Source organism: Nicotiana tomentosiformis, chromosome 9, assembly GCF_000390325.3.
Source record: "Nicotiana tomentosiformis chromosome 9, ASM39032v3, whole genome shotgun sequence".
NCBI classification, from domain to species: domain Eukaryota; kingdom Viridiplantae; phylum Streptophyta; class Magnoliopsida; order Solanales; family Solanaceae; genus Nicotiana; species Nicotiana tomentosiformis.
Genome location: NC_090820.1, coordinates 54,627,179 through 54,649,649, shown reverse-complemented (window position 1 = coordinate 54,649,649; position 22,471 = coordinate 54,627,179).

Below are 22,471 nucleotides of genomic sequence, written 5' to 3'. Positions count from 1 at the left end.
GAAGCGCAGATACACAATCATAGAAGCGAAAAATATCCACAGAAACGGATGTGAGCAGGGACCGCATGTGTGGTGCTTTGTTCGTAGAAGCAAAATTGTTGGTCTTAAGTGAAGGCTGCATTTGCGATGCATTTTACGCAGATGCGACTGTTGGGCCGCAAAAGCGAGGGCAAAATATAGTTTGGTCGAGGGATTTTTCATTTATCACATTTTGAATTAGAGAGCTTAGTTTTGGGCGATTTTGGAGGAGATTTTTACGATTTGGATTAGGGTAAGTATTTTTGACTCGAATTTATTATTATTTCATGATTCTAACCTTGATTTTAGTGTTTGATTAGTGATTTGAATTGAAAAAATTGGGGATTTAGGTACAAACATTTTGAAAACATAGATTGATGATTTGAAAGCCGATTTGAGGTCGGAATTGAATGATGTTGGTGTGGTTGGACTCGTATCAGAGTGGGTGTTCGAAATTTGTGAGTTTGATTGGGTTATGAGGTGCATGTCCGGGGTTGACTTTTTGAGTTGGTTTTTTGATTTTCTTTAAAGATCGAATCTTTATAAATCAGAATTGCTTCCTATAGCTTTTATTTATAATTTAAGTTACTATGGCTAGATTAGAGTCATCAGGAGTTTAATTTGTGCGGGAAAGGATTGTTAATGGACTGATTTAGCTTATTTGAGGTAAGTATCTTGTCTAACTTTGTGTGGGAGAAATACCCCTTAGGTGCTACCCCTGATTGTTGATTTCTATGATATGTTGAGTGACGTATACATGATGTGATACAAGCACTATGTGTGGTTATGCCTTAATATAATAATGAACTTTATATGAAACTTGTGAAATCACTTTAAGATTATTTGATCATTCTCATTTTATTGACATAGCCATAGACATGTCTTATTTATTACACATCTATCCGCTTCTATGATTATTTATTTTTTTCTCGTCCACGGTTGTTGAAAAGTTGTAAACTTATACATTTATGACACTTTGGTACTATTGTTGTGATATTATGGAACTTGGCGTTATTGTTTTGTGGTACCGTGGCACTTGTGGACATGTTGAGCGAATTGATTGTGGTGTTAGCATGAGGTTTTGCTGTGCGCTTTCTTTATCTATGATTGTACGCGTGGGCCAAAATAAGGGTGGCGTTATCTCGGGCTGCCCACATGGCGTATTAATGATGGCTATAAGCGCATCGAAATAAGGATGGCATATCACTTTATGTGCAGATGCGGCATAATAAGGGTGGCATTTGATGATGTTATGTGATATTTCGGGGTGTTTTATTGTTGTTGTGATTGTGCTAAGAGGGGTTGATATTTCATTCTCATAATTTTTTCTAAAAGTTTACGTGTTGCACTTATCTGAGTTAATTACAGTATATGACATTTTATCACATTCTCTACTTCTATTTGACGTTCCATGATCAAGATTAGTTTTACTACACTGAGTTGCTATTACTTGTTCATAAGGGGTTGTGATTATTGTTTTTAGTTATATTCCTATTATCAGTTTTCTTTGATATATAATTATTGCACAGGTTATTTGTCTAGTAAGTATCACACGACTTGAACCTCGTCACTACTCCACCCCAAGTTAGTCTTGATACTATTTGGGTACCGATTATGGTGTACTCAAGTTACGCTTCTGTATATCTTTTGTGCAGATCCAGGTACCTCAGACCGGACTGATCAACAGTGAGGTTTAGCACACACCAGAGACTTCAAAGTATCCCTGCATGATCCGACCACAGGTATCAGAGTCACCCTCTTGTTTCACTTCTACTGTTTATATATTTCAGACAGTACTGTATTTTGATATTAATCTCGTGTATTCAGTTAGAGCTTGCGACTCTGTACCACCTAGTTCTGGGATATTATGTTGAGTATTTTTTCGCTTGGACCTGTATTACTCTTATTTTCGCTTTTATGTTAAACTATGTCTAGTTATTTCATGCTTTTTATTGTATTAAATAATATTTTATGACCGGCTTATTTTGTTGAGAGACTAAGTGCCATCACGATTCCCAAGAAGTAATTTTGGGCCGCGACACAAGAGCAAGGTTTGTTGCTTTGTTTTTGTTATTAGCAAGACGACATTAGGGCTTGAGAAGATAGCCTCTTATAGACAAGGCCTTTTAATGTTTTTGTCTTTTCACATAATATCAAAGAAACTATTTGGAATAGTAATAACTAATATGCTTGGGACAAAGGAGCAAGTTAATGTATTTTGAGAAAACGAAACTTACTGATTTGTAACTTATCCTATGAGTAGAATCATATGAATAGTACAAATCTTTAAAAAATGGGAGATCATTAGGAGATATGTTGTTGAATTCCTTTTTTGACACCTAAATAGATGGCATTGTAATCCCGCATAAACCAATTGTAACATCTAATAAACAACCGAACACTAACATTAGCAACTAATTTAAAGGGTTGCATCCTTTCAAATAAAATTATTGTTTTACTTATTTTTTTTAAGTAGGATATTTAAATTCTTTAGAAGGGCATTTATGTAATTCAATAAGTAAAAATATTTTTAATACAAAAACACAAAAATATTACTTATAAATTTTTTTGTTTCAGACATAGATAATAAAAGTAAAAGACAAAAGTATAAGTAAAAGAAAATAATGATTGTTGATTCTATTTATGTAACTAAATAAATGAAGAAATTCTAACTCATATGTTTGTCATGACCCCAAATTCCCACCTTAGGATGTCGTGATGGTATATAGTCTCTAAGTGTCACGACCCAGAATTCTCACCGTCGGGACCGTGATGGCGCCTAACATTCCACTTGCTAGGCAAGCCGACATTAGAGAATTATTAAGCCAATCCGTATTCGATTCAATAAATAACAGCAAATAAGCTAAAATGGAGTACAACATGTGCGGAATAATATAAATACTTCATTAATTACTACCACCCGGATCTGGAGTCACAACTCATGAGCTACTATGATTTACTACAAACAGAGTTTGAAAAGGAAAAATTCACTGTTTTGAAGTAAGGAAACAGTAAATGATAAAACAAGGAAGAGACTCCGGGGTCTGCGGACGCCAGCAGATCTACCTTGGGTCTCCTGATAGCAAATCCAAGCTGCTAAACCTCACGATCAGCTAGGACCGGTACCAAAATATGCACAAGAAGTGCAGAGTGCAGTATCAGTACAACCGACCCCATGTACTGGTAAGTGTCGAGCCTAACCTAGACGAAGTAGTGACGAGGCTATGACAAGACACCCACATAATAAACCTGTGCAGATAACAGTATATGTACAAGAAAACAACAGTAACAACTAAACATGTACTATTGGGAAGGGGAACATGATAAAGGGGCACGAGATATAGGAGATACATCGGAAATGATAACCGGAACAGTCAACATGCTTTTAACCAGTGAAAAATAACTAAACACAATGAAGAAAATTGCACGGCATCACTCTTCGTGCTTTTACTCTCAGCCTCAGAATATAAATCAATAGATACAGCACGACATCACCCTTCGTGCATTAACTCTGATAACGTGGCATGACATCACCCTTCGTGCATTAACACTCATAATATGACACGGCATCACCCTTCGTGCATTAACACTCATAATATGACACGATATCACTCTTCGTGCATTAACACTCACAGTATGGCACGGCATCTAGGTCTTTAAACAATCAATTTAACAATACTAGTCTAAACATGGATAACATGAACAAAGAAAGCTATAATTGGAAGAAACCAAGCCCCCACCCGCATGCTTTAACCCGACTATAACGCATAAGTACTCGTCACCTCACATATACGTTGTTCCCCAACATCTAAACATGTACCAAATAGACAAACAAGTCTTATTCCCTCAAGTCAGGGTTAGACACAACACCTACCTCACCCCAAAGGCCACTCAATGCTCAATTACCGCTTTTCCTCTAGAATTCACGTCCAAACCACTTGTATCTATCTTTAAACGACTCAATAATATCAAATATTGCTAAAGAAATCAATTACAATGCATAAATTTAGATTTCCCAAACTTTCCCCTAAAAAGTCAAAAATTGATCTTAGGCCCGCTTGGTCAAAATTCGAGGTTCGGACCAAAATCTATTCAGCCATTCACCCACGAGCTCGATTATATAATTTATTTCGAAATCCGACCTCAATTCGAGGTCTAAATTCCAATTATTCAAAAATCCCCTATTCTAACCAAACCCCCAATTTTCACTCTGAAAATCCTAGATTTTAGGTTAAAAATTCATGAAATGTAATGGGTAATTGAAAGAAAGTAGGTTAGAATCACTCACCAACAATTTGGGAAAGAAATTCTTTTAGGAAAATCGTCTCTAGGTCTTCTAGTTTTGAAATTTTTGAAAGAATGGCAAAATCCCGTAATTAGGACTGTTTTAAGTCTTAGGCGTCAGGTGTTCATCGAGTTCGCGTGAAAGATGACGCGTTCGCGAAGAGCATGGCCCAACTGGCTTACGCAATCACGAGTAACTCCACGCGTTCGCGAAGGTCTCGCCCGCCTCACCTCCGCGTTCGCGAGACTAGGCTCGTGTTTGTGTAGAGTTACCTCAACTCCCCTGCCCCGCCTATCTAATGCTACGTGTTCGCGTGTGGATGGTCGCGTTCGTGTAGAGCAAGCCCCCCAATGCTCCGCGTTCGCGACCAAGGTTTCGCATTCGCGTACAACAAAATCTCCCCCAACCCATTTTACCCTTCACGATCAAGGGAGTAAATTTGCGACCGCGAAGAAGGAAACACCAGAAACCAGCCGAAGTGAAAACCAGCAAACTTTCTAAGTTCTAATCATCCCGTAGCCTATCCGAAACTCACCCGAGCCCTCGGGGCTCTAAACCAAAATTGCACACAAGTCCAAAAATATCATACGAACGTGTTCGCGTGATCAAATCGCAAAATTAACACCTAGAACTACGAATCGGACACCAAATCAAAATAAAATTTTCAAGAAAACTTTAAAACTTCTATTTTCACAACCGAAGGTCTGAATCACGTCAAATCAACTCCGTTTCTCACCAAATTCGACAGACAAGTCATAAATATTATAGTGGACCTGTACCGGGCTCCGAAACCAAAATACGGACCCGATATCAACAAAACCAATCCAGGATACAAAGAGGCTGGTCGTTGTCCCTTTCCCACGATCCATTCTATACAAAGAGGCATACGAACATTAATAAATATGAATCAGAAGATACGAGATCAAACATCTAAAACAGAAAAAGAAAGCTACAAATAACGAAAGAAAGAAAATTGAACTAAAGCCATAAGGAGGAGCCATTCAACGATGTCCCTTGTCACCCCAATTTTGCTAATTTCCCCGTTGTGTCAAATCTCAAAGCCTTCGTTTAATCAAACTTGCATTACATTCCACCCCGAAAATCAATTATCTGTCTTACTGACTTACTCCTACGATTTCAAATTAATCGAATTCAATCCAGTATGCACTTACCAAAATAAAATCCAAACGAAATGATAGGATGACAAAATATTAAGTTTAGCATGACCGGACAATTGAAATGACACTCACACACATGAAAGTATTCAACAAAATGACTTTAAAGGTATTTGGTTGGCGTAAATATTTTGAAAAATATTTTACTCATGAACTTGTTTTCCCTATCAAAAGAAGAGAAAATATTTTCTAAAACTCCTTTTCAACCTTCTCCACCATATTTTTCGTTCCCACCAACCCCTACCCACCCCACCCCCAAATCACTCCTACCCCTCGCCACATCCCTGATCCCACCCTCACCCACTCCAACCTCGCCCACCACCCACCCTAAATAGTACTATTATTAAGAGTATTTTCTTATCATGTTGTACTTTTTTTATTTCAACAAAATGAGTATATTCTTTTTCAACCTTCTCCACCCTTTTTCCCATTCCACCACCCCTAACCACCCGCTCCCTTACCCACCCTCCCTCCATCACTCTCCGCCTACCCTAAATAGAACTATTATTAAAATAACCTTCTTTTCATATTGTAGATAGAATACTTTTTTTTCTTTCAACAAAATGATTATATTCTTTTTATGATGAAATAAAAGTATTTTCTTTTATTTTAACAAACCGAGTATCTTTTTTTTATCATGATGTTGAAAAAATATTTTCTTTCATTCAACAAAATGAGTAATTTCTTTTCATGTTGTAGAAATGATACTTTCTTTTTCAACAAAATAAAATATATTTTTAGTTATCAAGCTCAAATTTCAACATTGTTCTTGTATGAAAAGTAAAGTAGCACATTAGTTCTTTTGGGTTATTATGAATTTTAAAAAGAATAATTAAATTCTTGAAAATAATAGATTCGGTAGTGGGGGTGGGGGATGGGGGGGAGTACAAAAAATATGAGGATTTTGGGGAAGGCTAATTGAGGAAAGTAACATAAAAAATTATTTTCCTAAAATTATTTTATACTCTCCAACCAAACACTAGAAGATATTTTCCAGAAAAAATTTTCACTCACCAACCAAACAATTAAAAATAAGTATTAAAAACACTTATTTTCTAAGAAAACATTTTGTAGGAAAATATTTACCTTCAAACCAAACACACCATTAAGGCATGACAATTCCATAAAGCTATCTCTTTGCACTAAATAACTAACATGATCAAGGAGAGAACGAGATGCTCACATCGCACCCAACACATGAAACACCCTACAGTCCTATTTAGCAGGAAATTCACACGAAAACTGGCAACATTCTTTAACTTGAAAAATCAAATTATGGTGGATGTCTACTCTTTCTACATGATCTTCTCAAATGCTTAATGATATATTCAATGACATATTTTTATGCTTAATCACATATTCAATGACATATTTTTCTTCACTTTTCATGTCTATATAAAGGCCTTGTAATAGATAAGAAAATATACACAATTGAAGAAGAAAATCTCTTCCTTCTCTCTATCTCTATTTCTTGTTCATATTTTACTAAATTGCTTTTATTTCATAACAACATGTCTTGTTCATGTTTTACTAAATTGCTCTTATTTAATAACACGTTATCAACACGAATTGCTCATTTCATGATCTTCTACGTCAAGACTATGTAAATTATAAGCAGACAATGAGATCAAGTACAATGAAAAATATCTTGGATGATAATACAAAGATAACTTTTACATTCATCTAAACCCATTCATACTTTCATATATTTGCATTAACTTTATGTGCAGTATTTAGTTAAAAAAAAAAATTCAATTGTATCCACTGAAATAAAGAACTGGAAATGTATGTCTTTATTTGCTACATCTCTTATAGGACAAATATAATATTCTAACGTATATATATGTTCTGACATTTTACATACTATGATAGATAATTATTAAGGTAATTTAGTAATAATATTTTTACCATCACATGATGTATTTCATTGAAAGCAAAATTATCAAATATGTAAGCGATTTTACAGTACCTTGCAAATTTGGCATTCAAATATACAATCAATATAAACTCATTATAGTTATAATTTATAATAGTCACAGTTATGCATTAAGCCTTAAATATTTTTGCTGGAAACATAAGGCTCATTTCTCCGTATTACATTTTTTTGGTGAAGTTCTTATAGTCTTTGAAATATAAGTGGTTATAGGTTATCTGCACATTTTCCCTAATTAATTTATTAAAATTTAAAAGTGATTGTATCATTTAAAAAAAAAGGCATATATCCTAACTAGCATTTTTGTTGCAGAGGATCTGTTTCAAGATTGAAATAGTTATATATGTCTTCTTGAAAGTTAATTTACTTATGCCTATAATTATGAAGTAATAATATTTTAAAGGCTCGAGTGCGAGTCCTAGTGAATTTTGGCCTATTATGCCAAAGATTAAGGGTAAGACGATGGGTTCAAATCCCAACGCACTATGTTGATGAAAAGACGTTGGATTCAAGTTCCAACGCATTATGGCCTAGCATGCCTTTATATGGGTAAGGCATTGAGTTTGAGTCCTAATGCACCATATTGATAATAATAATAACTAAAGAAAAAATAATATATTTTTCATCAAAAAGCATGAAGCTTGTCCCACTTGATTTGCTCAATTCTTGAAGTGAATGTGATAGCAGTGCATGATAAATCTAAATAAAGACAAGTGGTTGACCAATGAATGTGGGCGTGCGAAAGGCCAAAATAATAATAGTTATCACTATGATAATTATAAAAAGAGAGAACAAGACGATGTTTACTATCAAATTGGTATGAAAAAAAATAAAGCACATTGTATGATTATACTCCATTCTTTGAAGAGAATGTGACTTATGATAAACATTGAGAATGCATACTCATTCCTGAAAGTGAATGTGAAAATATATATGTGATAAAGATTATGCATAATAATGTACTTGTGCATGGTTGGATAAATACTACAACTCATCTCTATGGGAGGTTTGAGACAAAGAAAGATAATGAATATTATTGTGTAGTTACATGAATATATCATTGGTCGCATACATGTGATACACCAAATATTTTGTCAAGCCTTATGAAAGTTATTAAAAGCAAAATTAAAGCAAGAAATTATTTTGCTTATGATGATTTTGAACATGATAATTATTATGATATGATTCTCTTTGTGAAAAAAACATTTATTATATGGATGGTGTGACAAAAGTTCTTGTAGTACAAAAGCAGTTAAGAGCTCTGAAAAAACTAATTTATTACTACCCGAATGAATGAAATTGTTCATGACATTAATCTTGTAGTAAGTCTCAAAAGAAACATTTTGATTTACAAATATATTAGCCAAAGTGGTTGGCATATTGAGACTATAAATGAAAAGAAGATTGAATATCTTTATATTAATATAATCATACCGGGTAAATATGAAAGGTTACCTGACTTTTCTTCTATTTGTACTACACAAGTATAAGCATGATGATACAATCAAAAGCCACAAGTAAACTAGAGGTTTATTGAAATAAATATTAGTTGGCATGACCGATTGACCATCTCGGTTCAATTATGATGCGAAAAATTAATTGAGAATTATATTGGCATATATTGAAAAAAATTATAAGATTCTTCAAGAATTCTCTTTTGCTGCTTATTCTCATGATATACCAGTTAAGGTTGGGATTGAATCCACTGATTTATGGAACGGATAAAAGGTGATAAATATATGGTCCCAGTCACCTTCCATGTGTGCCGTTTACTATTATATGATTTTAATAGATGCATCTATTCTATGGTCACATATGCATTTGCTATCAACTTGCAGTTTGACTTTTGCAAGATTGATTGCTCAAATTATTAAAGCACAGTTTCAGAATATAAATTATGATAATTTATCTTGATAATACTGGTTTAAATCCATGTTGGTATAGCAGAAATTGTATGCCTCCAATTATATCTAAATCATTGGTTATGAGAATAAAATTGCCAAAATAAAATTTGGTATGTGATGTATTATTAATATACAACAGCACTTGTATGCATCTAGCTAAGTTATGATAAGTTCTCCCTATCACAATCGGTTCAGGGTCAGAAACCAAATAATTTCCATCTAGAAATATGAATGTGCTATATGATTTAATTGTTCCATCACAATGTACAAAGATGGATCCCCAAATAAGGCTAAGGATATTTGTTGGTGATCCCAACAATATGGGGAGAAAATGGGCAGATGAAAAAGTAATGCATCTAATGAATTATTATGAGTACATCTAGATCCTCGTACGAGAAAATGTGAAATTGAAGTTCAAGTGATAATTCATTTGTAAAATATTACCAGGCGTATTTGATGACCCAAAACTAAATGTCATATTCAGCTGCTAATGCTCTAAATAAAATAAAATTCATAATGAATAGAGTTTATGGCATGCATAAAGTATAATAGACTAATCGGTTTCAAAGATAAAACTCCTTGAAGAAGGAGAGGAGCAAATGTTCAAGATGGTCATAATAAGGAGGCAAGGGCTCTAGCAGAGCACCACGACATAATACTTCATAAGACCTCATGGGAGAGGCTCAGGTACCTGAAAATAATAAGATAAAGAGATCTCAATAAGTTATGTCTTTATTGGGTAATAGTAGAACCGATATAAAATGATCGTTGATGATATTGTTAATATAATGTAACGCTCAATATTATTATTATTAACGAGGATCTTGAGCTCAAATCTGTCATGAAATTTGGACAAATAAATGATTGGCCAAATAAAAAATACGCAATGAAAATTAATTTCACCTGAAAAATATGAAGTTCAACGGATAGTCCCAACATCTGAAAGTATAAAGCCAGTGGAGGTATAAATGTGTTCTTGTGCGGAAAAAAAGGTCAAGTCGATAAACATAAAAACGTCTTGTGTCGCAAGAAAATTTATAAATATCCTGGCATTGATTATATAGAAACATGTTCTCTTGTGGTGGATGTCGCCATTTTAGGTTTTAATCTGGCAATACAAGAAAAACGTGATATGCGTATAACGGAAATCATTGAAGGATTTAAATTGTTCTGAAGCATATTAAGGTTTCCAAGAAATTTATTAAATAAAGCTTCAAAAATCCTTATACGGATTAAAACAATCAGGGTGCATCTGGTATAATTGCCTGAGTGAGTACCTGTTGAAAGAAGGGTACATGAATGATTCAATTTGTCCTTGTGTCTTTATAAAAAGATCTGAATCTAAATTTATTATAATCACCGTGTATGTTAATGATTTAGATATCATTGGAACTCCTAGGGAGCTTCCTAAAGCAGTAGACTATTTAAAGAAAGAATTTGAAATGAAAGATCTTGGAAAGATAAAATTTTGTCTTGGTCTACAAATTGAGTATATGAAAGATGGATTATTTGTCCATCAATCATCATACACTAAAATGATTTTAAAGCGATTATATATGGATAAAGCACATCCATTCCGACCTCATGAAAATAATGAAGAGCTTCTTGGTCCCGAAGTACCATATCTTAGTGCAATTGGTGCACTAACGTATCTTTCTAACATTATAAGGTCTGACATAACGTTTTCAGTTAATGTCTTAACAAGATATAACTCTGCTCCTATAAGGAGACATTGGAATGGAATCAAATACATATTGTGATATCTAAAATGGACTACCGATATGGGATTATTTTATGGCAATGATTGCAGTCCCGATCTTGTTGGTTATGCTGATGCTGGGTATTTATATGACCCACACAAGGCTCGATCTCAAACAGGCTATGTGTTTACATATGGAGACACTGACATATCTTGGCGATCGACTAAGCAATCAATCGTGTCTACTTCATTTAATCATGCTGAGATAATTTCTATTCATGAAAAAAGTCGAGAATGTGTATGGTTGAGGTCTATAATACATCTTATTCGAGACAAATATAGTTTAAAGTGTGACAAACTACCCACAATTTTGTATGAAGACAATGCGGCATGCATAACCCAATTGAAGGGAGGATTCATAAAGAGGATAGGACAAAGCAAATTTCACCAAAGTTATTTTTCACACACGATCTTCAAAAGAATGGTGATATCAATGTGCAGCAGATCCGTTCAAGTGATAATATGGCTGATCCGTTCACCAAATCTCTACTGACGTCAACCTTTAAAAAACTAGTGTACAAGATTGGGATGCGAATGCTCAAGGATGTGAATTGATGCTCTCTTCAGGGGGACTTAATATGCGTTATACTCTTTTTCCCTTACAAGATTTTGTCCCACTGGGTTTTCCTTGCAAGGTTTTTAACGAGGCAACCAAAAGGCGTATTTCTAAACATGTGTACTCTTTTTTCTTCAATAGGATTTTTTTCCCATAGGGTTTTTTCCTAATAAGGTTTTACCGAGGCACATTATCTATGGACATCCAAGGGGGAGTGTTATAAGAAAAATCAAATTATGGTGGATGTCTAATCTTCCTCCATGATCTTCTCAAATGCTTAATGACATATTCAATGACATATTTCTATACTTAATGACATATTCAATGATATATTTTTCTTCACTTTTCATGCCTATATAAAGGCCTTGTAATAGATAAGAAAATACACACAATTGAAGAACAAATTCTCTTCCTTATCTCTATCTCTATTTCTTGTTCATGTTTTACTAAATTGCTTTTATTTTATAACAACATATCTTGTTCATGTTTTACTAAATTACTTTTATTTTATAACATAACTAAGGAAGCAGAGAGTCAATAAAATAAATCTGCTAAATAAAGATAGAATTCATTTTTAGAACCTTCAGACTTAAACTCTTTTCCTTTATTGATCCATACTAATTCAAACCGGAGACCTGCATCTTTATCCTTAAAAGTCAATTATGCAATAAAAATATTTTTTAATCAAGTAAGATAGGCATAATATCAAGAACTCTCTTTTACATGACACAGATGGAAACAACATGCTACATCATTTCGTTCTCAAATCTTGAATCCCCTATTACATAATAAAGCGCTATTTTTAAGCTAAGACCGAAGAAACCACAGATGCGAATTATAACAACTCAACATGCTTAAAATTAAACCCCTAGGAAAGCACTCAACTAAACAATTTAAACATACAGAAGTAAGCTCAACAATCCAATAAACCATCGAGCACGACAGATCTAGCTTACTATAAATTTAGGGATCGTTACCTAGCTATATTATATTAGAAAATTATTTATTTATTTTCTTTATGTTTTGTAATTTTTAATAAGTATATAGATTTTTCTTACAAATTGTATACGTTACTCCTTAAAAGTCTCTCACCTCATTATTAGTGCCTTCAATTAAGGAATTCAATTACATCCTTTCCTTTTTTTTCCCCTCCTCTTCTCTCTCCTTTTTTTAAACATCAAAATCCCAATCTATGCCCAGAATCTCCATCTTCTCTCTTCCCACCATTACCGACAGCTTTATATTATTAAAAAGTCGTCAATTGCATCGTTCTTTTGCTAGGAGAGACACTGGAAATGAAGAAACATTCAGATTGTTGCCAGAATTATTCTCAATGTCGTTTCATTAAAAAGCTTTGAAGTGTTGAATTTGATATTCATATTTTCAGATTTTGCGATTTATTTGGATTGGATATTCTTAGAAATGATTGAGAATATGCTTTAGAGTTTATATCTCAATTTTGAGGGAGATTAGTTAAGTATAAAGTTGGTTTAAGGTGAAATTTCATATTGAAATTCGAAAAAGAAGAAGTTGCATGAATTGTATGATAATTATATGATAACTGTATCATAATTGTATTTGAATTGTATCACATATATCAATGCCGAAAATATAATTGTATCATACTTGTATCATAATTGTATATAACTTGTATCTGGTACATTAATACCCAAAACAATACCTGATACAAAATTAATAAATTAATATACCATTATCATATATTTGTGATACAAACTGTGAAATTGGTCACGAATTCACAACTACTCGTAATATTATACAATAAATATACGATTATCATACATTTGTATACAATTTCAGCAACAATTATGATACATATACAATTATAATGCAATTGTAAGGCCCCATAAAATTTTACCTAAAACCCAAGGTTTCGTGGTGGCGAGGTATGCTAATATGTTTGGTGATGGCAGAAAAAGACATTTTTGCATCCCACTCTACGGGCCGCAGAATGGCTGCAGAGTGAAGCAGGAACTTGAGCAAAATTTATGGGCCATTATGCGGTCTATTATGCAGACGCAGAATTACTTTGCGGGCCACAGATTGCATCGCAGGATCGACATAGGAATTCCGGGAGGAGATTCTGCTGTCCGCTTTGCGACAGCAAAATCGATATGCAGACTGCAGAACGGACGCATACCCAGGCAGCGGTGCCCAGTTTCGGAGGGCCATTTCGCGGCCCGTTTCGTGAACCGCAGAACCATTATGCGGTCGCATATGCGACCGCAGATTCTGTTTCGGAGCTTCATTTTTTTGGTTTTTATAATCCAACCCCATTTCGTTATATAGACTCTATGGACCATTTCTTAAGTAAGAACGTGGCATTTTGAGAGTGAGAAAGTGCTCTAGAGAGGGAGAGAGTTCCTCAACCAATTGTTCCTCAATTCTTACTCAAATCTTGGAAGATTCACAAGGAAAACACACTAGGTCTTCATCCTAGAGGTAAGATTCTACACCATAACCCTCAATTTCGAAATTTAACTAAAAATAGGTAATTAGTAAGGGAATTCTTGGGTGTGGGAGTTATTTATTTTTACATGCATGTACTATCAAGGGTTGGGGGAAGAATGTTGAGCTATATTGGGTAGACTTTGGGTAGTGGGGTAAAAGAATCTACCATGGAAGGACCTTGAAATTATAATACCCACCTAGTGTTTGATAAAATGTTCAAATGAGCTGGAACCATAAACTCTCTCCTAATTTGTGTTCAATTTTGCTATATTTCCAAATAGATCGAAGAAGTTAAGAATTCTGGAACATTGTTGTAATTTAAAAAGGCTTGAGGTAAGGTATGTTGGCTAAACTCCTCTTTTAGAATTGAACCCCATAATGGCCTTGTAAGTCTCGTGTTGCTCATTATAAATTGATTATTCCGAACAAGCATTGTGTCAAAATATATATGCGTTCGAATTGTATTCCAAACGTTCTTCTTTGTTGAGTTGCTATTTGAGAAGGTGATTAAACATGGGATGTGTGTTAATATGTCATGATTTGAAGCGCGATTTTAATGAAAACTAGCATGTCGAATTATGTAAGAAATCACATGTGTCTAAGACCCTTAATTTGGTTAGTTAATCAAATATGTATCTAAAGTCTTGAATTAAAATGTCTTCTTATTGATATTCTATAAGGATGCTTGAAAGTGAAAGAAGGTGGTTGGAGATGGATAGTATGGCCACCGTGCCAATAATGAGAGATATTTGTGCCCAAATATAATTGTTTTAACTAATGCTATACTTTGTAAGTGTTTCTAATGTGTCTTTAGATCTTATATATATTCATGAGTTGAAATTGAGTATTGCCCTTTTTGGGAAAAGTATTTCAAGATTAAATGATGTGTTACTCGTTTATGCTTCTAACTTGTGCTTTGATTGCCAACCATTTTACTTCATTTCTTGGAAAGGAATTCATTGTGTTTAAGTCTTCATTGCTAATAACTTAAAGTTGTGATTTCCGAAATACTCTATATGTTGATGTTTATGTTGATGATCCTTGAAAATAAAGAAAATAAAGTGTGGAATATGAAGTACGGCCGTCGTGCCATGAATAATGAATCTTGTGAATGGCCAAAAGAGCCAAGGAAATAATGTTGGTGTGAGTGGTTGAAAATACTAATGAAGGTTTATACAATGTGAAAGATGATGAGATAAATACATTTGTGCTTTTTTTCACCTTGTGTGTAAACCAAAAATATTTTTGGGAGTATTATTAACAAACCGAGGAAGGGTGGGTCATAAGTCCCACACCCGAAGCTACACGTGCCGGTGTAGGGGTAGATAATGATGAATTGTGATTATTCCCCTTATTTGGGATGAGATCGATATTAGCTGTGAATTGAAAAGTCAACGCACACGGCATATGTGGGAAGGTGGCCTAGCCTATTGGGTTAAGATCGGACGCCATATTGCACACATGGTGGTACTACTCTTGGTAACACCCTTTTTTTGCATCACATGTCAAACCACATTGTCCATGGGGAGATGGCCTAGCCGATCGGGCGTGATCGTACTTTGTGCTAAAATTACGGTGGTATGTCGGTGCTAATGATCTCCCAACCAAAATATTATATATATATTTTTGTATTTTGAAAACTGATACGTGTTAACTGGGCATTTGGATATTATTGATTATGACTTGCTGTTTCTAGGGTATTCCCTTTCTTATAATGGTATTCTATTTTGAAAGTGGAAATTTAACTTTACATACTAGTACTATTCCATATGTTCTAACGCCCCTTTTGTTAGGGGCGCTGCATCTTCAATGGATGCAGGTGATTCGTCAGCAGGTGATTTGACCCTCGTTAGCAGTTACTCTATATTCAGTAGATTTTGGTGAGCCCTACTCTATTCTGAGCTTCATGTCATTTGACGTTGTACGTTACATTTTGAGGTATAGCCGGGCCTTGTCGTCGGCACATCCATACTACTCTTTTGTTGTACTTAGAGGCTCCGTAGATAGGTTGTGGGTGGTATATGATGTTGGGAATTAAACTAGTACATGTTGGTATTTGGGCGAACATGGTTTTATCATATCAGTAAACTTGTTATATTTTGAAAATCATAAATGAATATCCTTTAGTAGTGGAAAATATTGTGGAACACTTGACTCTTTTCATGTCTATCACCTGTACTGGTTCTTATATTATTTATGAGCAAGGTTGGGTAGAATACATCTAACACGCTTGCTTAACCGGGGTATCTCGGTTGAGCGCCGGTCGAGCTCCCCGAGATTGGGGCGTGACAAATTTGGTATCAGAGCCTAAGGTTTTAAAGTGTCCTATGATGTTTCTGTCTAGTAGAGTCCTTTTTATCGATGTGTTGTCGACCACATCTATAATGGGGAGGCTGCTTGGACATTTAGGAATTTCACACTTCTTTGATACTCCAAATCGTGCGATATAGCTCAAGATAGGAAGCTAATTTCCTCGTTTTGCCTCATTTTCCAGATGAGTAATCCACGAGTTCGAAGCATCAATGAGGGAATAACCCCGTCGTTGAATCTGAGGGAGATTACACAAGAGTTCGTTGGGAGAATGTGTCGAGCCGTGGAGGGATTGGATGAACTTATTGCTAAGGGAAGTGTCCTTGTTCTCACCAATGTCACCGCACCACCAGATTGTGTGGTGAGTGAATCTAAGAAACGAAAGAGGGTTGTTGGTGCTAATGAACCGGATGGTTTGATTTGCAAGAAGTGTCACTTGGGGGGGATGTTGGATGAATCTTGAAATATGTTACGGTTGTGGAAAGAGGGGGCACAAAAAGAACAAATGCCCTAGGTTGGGTACACCCATCCCAGTCTGCCCGATGTGCGAGAATGAACATTTGGCGTCGTGTTGTGAGTATGCTCAGCAGCATGTTAGAGGTGGCAAGTTTTGGAAATTACAAAGGCCCACACAGTAAACCGGTATAGGGTTTGTTATTCCTGCATTGGAGGCCTGGAGGAAGGATAAGGGGGATGCTTATGATGTATGCAAAAAGGGTGAATATCATGTCAGTGGGGCGAGTAAGTTTAGCGGACCTCATCCTCGTTGTGTGAAGTGTAGGAGGTGTCATTCATGGGTATGGCACCAATTTATGCTACAAGTGTATTATGAGGGGTCACGTTCAGAGATATTGTCGTTCGTCTCGCCAGAGCATGGGCGGGGGTGCGACACAACCATCAAGTTCTATAGCTAGTACATCCACAAAGCCCCCCAGCTAGAGGCATTATACCGCATGCGGGGCATGTAGTAGCTAGGGGTGGTGTTTAGAGCTCGAGAGGGCCCAACAGGTTTTATGCTATGTGGAGGCGTCAAAATTCGGAGGCTTCTCCAGATGCGGTTACAGGTATATCGACTGTCCAATCTCATGATGTATATGCCCATATTGATCCTGGTTCCACTTTGTCATATGCCATTCCTTATGTTGATATGGAAATTGGGATAGAATCGGAACAACTTTATGAGCCATCCTCTGTATGTACTCTTTGAACGAGACGTATCAATTGTGAAGCCTCTTTATCACAGTTATCCTACTTACAACCTCTTGAGGAATTGAGTTCTATAACTATGTCCTTGAATTAAGTTATAACCCTAGGAAAATACTTCCCCACTTGCTTCCCTAAATGCTCAACAAGGGACTATACCTGATGAATCTCTTACAGAACCTTCTGATTCAAATGGATAAGACCTACTCACTTGTACTTGTGCATGCACTACCATAATGTTTATCCACAGGGTATCGAATCTAATGTAAGGTAGCCTAATGCCGAGATCTTTCTTGCCTGTGCACGTGACTCATATGGTTTGAACAATCAATTTACTCCTTTGTGAGCATTATTATAAACCCTTTCCACTATCTAGTAACGTAAGAGCATATCTCAGCACCCATCATATGTGTACATGTCAATTGAAATGGTCATTCGTCCGCATAAAGTTTCTCGAAAATTTGGGATTTCTCACAAATTCGCCATAGGAATATCTATTGTTCGCCTATTTCAGTATGCCGTTCATGTCCACCTAAATCATGCCTAAGTGAGTAAATCACTTTGTTCCTAGTATTGTAGTTGCCCATTAAGTGGCCTGGTATTGCAGTTTGAGAGTTATTATGGCAAAAAACATGTCTAGCTCATAGCGAAGTGTTCATTCTCTCTAACCAGCATGTGATTTTATCCTAATATTATGGTGTCCTAGCTATGTGGTTTCACTCGTGATAGGTTGAAATTAGATGCATCCAGATTTTGGCATATATCATTGGCATATTGATTTGAAAGATAAGTTTGTCATATCTCTAGTCCTCTCATATAGGATCAACTATTGGAATAGGTTAAGTTGTCAGAATGATAATAATCTTACAGGTGTTCAACTTCTTTTTCAACCTCGGGGGCTTGTGGCAGAGATTCCTTGTGTTAGTTAATGTTGAGGGCATAACTCAACTTTATGTATTTTTGAAATCTCTATCGTATTCATGGTGAAAGAATCTTCTCATTTTGAATTAAACTGATCTTCCCTACACTCAAGGAGGCAACTGGTGTCATGTACTTTACTATTTCTCATTAAGGCTTACAATTGCCGAACAAGGCACATATGGAGTGAAACAATTGTTACTATCACTTTCGTGACTTATCATCTTCCCAAAATACCTGATGCTAATGTTTTATCCTCCCGATCATGCCTCCCATACATCCCATGTCTAAAATGACTCACTAGTTATACATCTTAGGATCATGTACATGGTTCCCACATTATTAATTTGTACTGGTAACTCTATGCCTCTTTTGTTGAACCGATGATTCCATCAGAATGATTAGCCATGGCAGCACTATTGGTGGTCACCCTCATGTCTCTTAGAATATAACCTCTTAAAATTCCCTTCTCAGTATAATGATGGATTCTTGAACAATTCCAGCCCAATCTCGCTTCCTATTTCTGGTAAATCTATCGAGAGTTGTAGGTTCAAACATGTCAAAAAAGAAGCATCATTCCATGATCGAACATATTGGGTAGGAACTCTATGGTCATATTCATTCTAGCACATCGTAAAATAATAGTTGAAAGTCGCCAAAGGTTTAGTTTGGGTGTTCGGCGTAGAGATTTAGAGTTGAAGAAAGTGAACAAGTTATTCTCAAGATTTTCTCCATAAAGATACTATGTGAATTGTTAATAAAGGTAAGATAGGTGTAGTTTACATTTAGACCTTATGGAATCTTGAATAAAATAAAATGGGCCAAATTATGGGTATGGTGTGTCTCCCATCGTTGTTCTCCATGCACCGGGTGTTTCATGTGTCTACGCCCGAATGGGTAGTTGGGAGTCGTTTGTCTATCATTCGGGGGGAAGCTAAAGGTGAAGTTAATGGGTAATTGGCTTATGAGAGGTACCTAATTGTCATCCTTGCTAGATAAGTCCGACAATTGAGATTGCCTCCGTCAAGTGCTATGGGTATGTCTGTGAGTCGGGGAGGTTATCTCGATAGCCGAGTGTGTCGTGCAAAGAGAATATTCTCACTTGTTTGTAGAGCCAAATGGATGTGGTTCAAATGTACTTTCTACGTGTTATGGTTTAAATGTGTACAATGCATGTCAAGATACCACGTCTGTTAATGTAATGCCCTAATGTTGAAATCAGTGTTGTTGATATATATACTGCGATACTTTGTTGAGTTATGGATATGGTGTTAGGGTGGTTTTGGTGATTCCTTGGCAGGTGGATAGGCCCAATTGCAGAGCAGACTCTGCCGAAATATTTGGAAAATTTGGGAGTTAGTCAAATTTGGGGGATTGCAATGTGTGAAAGGAGGGGATGAATTATGTTGGGTGTTTTGGGGCGGACTCTACTCCTCATTCGAGGACGAATGATCCTAAGTGGGGGAGGATGTAAGGCCCCAAAAATTTTTCCAAGGAATTTAAGGGTTGTGTTGTCGAAGTAGGCTTACGTGTTTGAGGGTTGTAGAAATTCTTCACAGCAAGCTTGCAAGCCACGATACAGACTTTTTGGGTTGAAGAATGCATCGAGGTATTGGTGGACTTTGTTTTGCTGAAGGGGCAATTATGCGATCAGATTCGCGGTCGCAGATCCATTCTGCGCGCCGCATAAGCGTCGCAAAGTTGAGTAGGGAGTTGTTGAATTTTGAGGGTTGTTTCGCGGTCCATTGTGCGATCACAAACCTGTTTCGCGGTCCGCACTTCTGTCGTAGAGTTGCACGAGGAAATTTTGTTAGGCGATTCTGTGGCCCATTTTGCGGCCGCATAAGTGGTCTGCGGACTGCAGATCGGTCGCAGACCTATCCAGATCATCCCAGTTTTTGGGCATCACTTTTGCGGTCCATTATGCAGACCGCATACCTGTTCTACGGTCATTTCTGCGACCGCAGACTTGAGTTCGGAGGGTCCATTTTTCTATTTTTATAATTTGACCCCATTTTCATAAATAGCCTTTGTGGCTCATTTTGGGACAATAATCTGATGATTTTAGAGAGATATAAGAGCATTTTAGAGAGAGAAGGAGGAAACCTAACACTCTAATCATCCAATCTTTCATCAACCTTCAAGAATCAAGGAAACCAATCACTAGATTATCATCTATCTGGGTAAGACCTTGTCCTAGCACCATCATGCAATTGTTATGGGTTTAACTAGGTTATGGTGGTTGGAAATAGGCCATGCATGTGACAATAGGTTATAGTGTGTGGGTTTAATGAACTAGTTTTGGTGTTTTCTTGTTGAAATTGGTTAAGGGAGGAAGATATTACCATTGTAGAGCTTTGTAGTCCATTTTGCGTACTAGGTGTTCGACAAAATTCCTAACAGAGTTACACCATGTGAATCCTTCTAATTATTATTCGATTTTCGCTACCTTCTTATAGATTGTTATTGCTAGAAGTGTTGGGACGTTGTAGTAACTTAAGGAAAGCTTAAACAAGGTATGTTGGCTAAACTTCTCTTTTAGAATTGAACCCCACAATAGCCTTGTAAGTCCCGTGTTGCTCATTATAAATTGATCATTCCGAACAAGCCTTGTGTCAAAAGATATATGTGTTTGAATTGTATTCCAAACGTTCTTCTTTGTTGAGTTACTATTTGAGAAGGTGATTAAACATGGGCTGTGTGTTAATGTCATGATTTGAAGCGTGATTTTAATAAAAACCAGCATGTCGAATTGTGTAAGAAATCACATGTGTCTAAGACCCTTAATTTTGTTAGTTGCTCAAATGTGTATATAAAGTCTTGAATTAAAATGCCTTGTCGTTGATAATCTATAAGGATGCTTGAAAGTAAAAGTAGGGGGTTGGAGATGGATAGTGTGGCCACCGTGCTAATAATGAGAGTTATACTTATGTCCAAACGTGGTTGTTTTAACTAATGCTATGCTTTGTAAGTATTTTTCAATATGTTTTGCGTTCTTACATATTCGTGAGTGGAAATTGTGTATTGCCCTTTTCGGGGGAAAGTATTTCAAGAGTAAATGGTGTGCTATTTGTTTATAATTTTAACTTGAGCTTCGATTTCCAATCATTTTAATCCATTTCTTGGAAAGAAATCTGATGTGTTTAAAGCCTTTATTTCTAACAAACTTAAAGTTTTGATTTTTGTAATATTATATATGTTGATATTTGTGATGATGATCCATGGAAGGAAAGATATGAAAGTGTGAAATTTGAAATATGGCCACCGTGCCTTGAATAATGAATCTTGTGAATGGCCAAAGAGCCAAGAACGTATTGTTGTTGTGATTGGTTGAAAATACTAGTGGAGATTTAGAAAATGTAAAAGATGATGAGATGAATACATTTTGTAATTATACTACCTTTGTTTGCAAAAACAAAAAAATATTTTTTTTGGGAGTATCATTAGCAAACCGAGGAAGGGTGGGTCATAAGGCCTACACCCGAAACTATATGTACCGGTGTAGGGGTGGATTGTGATGGATTGTAATTATTCCCCTTATTTGGGATGAGATTGATATTAGCTGTGAATTGGAAAAGTCAACCCACACATCATATGTGGGAAGGCGGCCTAGCTAATCGGGTGGAGATCGGACGCCATGTTGCGCACATGGTAGTACTACGCTTGGTAACACCTTTTTTTCGCATCGCATGTCAAATCACATTATCCGTGGAGAGATGGCCTAGCTGATCGGGCGTGATCGGACTCCGTGCTAAAAACATAGTGGTATATCAGTGCTAATGATCTCCCAACCAAAAATATATATTATTTTTTGTATTTTGAAAACTGGTATAACTGGGCATTTGGATATTGTTGATTGTGACTTGCTGATTATATGGTTTTCCCTTCCTTATAATGGCATTCTATTTTGAAAGTTGACATTTAGCATTATATACTAGTAC